Genomic DNA, 2,500 nt, shown 5'->3' on the forward strand with positions numbered 1-2,500 from the left:
GCCCTGGTGCGGGCGCTTGCCTCGACCACCATCGGCACACGCTCGGCCCTGGTGCGGTCGGTTGCCTCGAGCACCATCGGCACACGCTGGGCCCTGGTGCGGCAGGTTGCCTCGAGCACCATCGGCACACGCTGGGCCCTGGTGCGGGCGCTTGCCTCGACCACCATCGGCACACGCTGGGCCCTGGTGCGGGCGCTTGCCTCGACCACCATCGGCACACGCTGGGCCCTGGTGCGGGCGCTTGCCTCGAGCACCATCGGCAGACGCTGGGCCCTGGTGCGGCAGGTTGCCTCGAGCACCATCGGCACACGCTGGGCCCTGGTGCGGCAGGTTGCCTCGAGCACCATCGGCACACGCTGGGCCCTGGTGCGGTCGGTTGCCTCGAGCACCATCGGCACACGCTGGGCGCTGGTGCGGGAACTTGCCTCGACCACCATCGGCACACGCTGGGCCCTGGTGCGGCAGGTTACCTCGATCACCATCGGCACACGCTGGGCCCTGGTGCGACAGGTTGCCTCGAGCACCATCGGCACACTATCGGCCCTGGTGCGGGCGGTTGCCTCGACCACCATCGGCACACGCTGGGCCCTGGTGCGGGCGCTTACCTCGAGCACCATCGGCACACGCTGGGCCCTGGTGCGGGCGGTTGCCTCGAGCACCATCGGCACACGCTGGGCCCTGGTGGGTTTAGGCACATCTTCAAATTTCTGCCGTGCCAATGCCATTTTTATGGCTTGTAAATTCATACAATGGTCCCCTAAGCCTTCACGTGAAGTTTCGTTGGAAGATGACTCGTTTTCTATTTTTCACGATTTTCAAAACTTTTTGCGGTTCGGGAATTTTTAAAATTTTTTTATAAGGATTTTTGGCCCCAAATTTTGTAGGCATGATCCTTCTATTTTTGTTGGCATGCACAAAAAAATTCAGCTAAAAACTCGAAGTAGAGAAGATTTTGTGACCGTTTGAAAAAAGTGTCCCCATTTCAGACACTTTAACGGCTACTGGTAGCAAACCTGTAAAATCTCAAATGCTCTTTAAGGGGGTGTGAATTCTCAGAGGTTTGATGAGGGATAGGGGGCCAACACAAGGCCAAGTACCAGCACCCATCGCACATCATGTGCGCACACCCCCCCGGCCCCCCTCCCAATCGCCGGAACCCCAATGCCGCCGGTCAGGTTCTCCGGCGGTACTCCGGCGATGCTCCGGCGATGCTCCGGCGATGCTGTCCCGAGTGAAAAAAATGCGGCACCAGCACATGCTGGAGCCAAGCATGGGCACCGTGGCTCAAAATCGAACTTCGGCCAAGGCCTCGACCATCAATGGCACATGATGACGCATGGTGATGGCACATGCATCGACCATCATCGGCATAGGCTGCCCTTCGGTACGGGCACTTGCCTCGACCGCCATCGGCACAAGCTGGGCCCTGGTGTGGGTTGTTGCCTCGATCACAATCGGCACATGCTGAGCCTTGGTGCGGGCGGTTGCCTCGAGCACCATCGGGAGACCCTGGGCCCTGGTGCGGCCGGTTGCCCCGATAACCATCGGCACACGCTGGGCCCTGGGGCGGGCGCTTGCCCCCAGCACCATCGGCACACGCTAGGCCCTGGTGCGGGCGCTTGCCCCCAGCACCATCGGCACACGCTGGGCCCTGGTACGGGCGGTTGCCCCGAACACCATCGACACAAGCCGGCCCTTGGTGCGGGCTCCTGGCTCGACCACCATCGGCACACGCTGGGCCCTGGTGCGGGCGGTTGCCTCGAACACCATCGGCACACGCCGACCCTTGGTGCGGCCGGTTGCCTCGACCACCATCGGCACACGCTCGGCCTTGGTGAGGGCGCTTGCCTCGACCACCATCGGCACACGCTGCGCCCTGGTGCGGGCGCTTGCCTCGACCACCATCGGCACACGCTCGGCCTTGGTGCGGGCGCTTGCCTCGACCACCATCGGCACACGCTGGGCCCTGGTGCGGGCGGTTGCCTCGACCACCATCGGCACACGCTCGGCCTTGGTGAGGGCGCTTGCCTCGACCACCATCGGCACACGCTGGGCCCTGGTGCGGGCGGTTGCCTCGACCACCATCGGCACACGCTGGGCCCTGGTGCGGGCGGTTGCCTCGACCACCATCGGCACACGCTGGGCCCTGGTGCTGGCGGTTGCCTCGACCACCATCGGCACACGCTGGGCCCTGGTGCGGGCGGTTGCCTCGAACACCATCGGCACAAGCCGGCCCTTGGTGCGGGCGGTTGCCTCGAGCACCATCGGCACACGCTGGGCCCTGGTGCGGGCGGTTGCCTCGACCACCATCGGCACACGCTGGGCCCTGGTGCGGACGGTTGCCTCGAGCACCATGGGCACACGCTGGCCCTTGGTGCGGGCTCTTGCCTCGACCACCATCAGCAGAAGATTGCCCCTACGTCGAACACCATCGATACATGCCGGGCCTTGGTGTGGGCACATGCCTCGAGCTGGTGCGGGCGGTTGCCTCGACCACCAT

Source organism: Durio zibethinus, unplaced genomic scaffold (assembly GCF_047325235.1).
Source record: "Durio zibethinus cultivar Kanyao isolate XHJ-2024 unplaced genomic scaffold, ASM4732523v1 HiC_scaffold_3, whole genome shotgun sequence".
NCBI classification, from domain to species: Eukaryota; Viridiplantae; Streptophyta; class Magnoliopsida; order Malvales; family Malvaceae; genus Durio; species Durio zibethinus.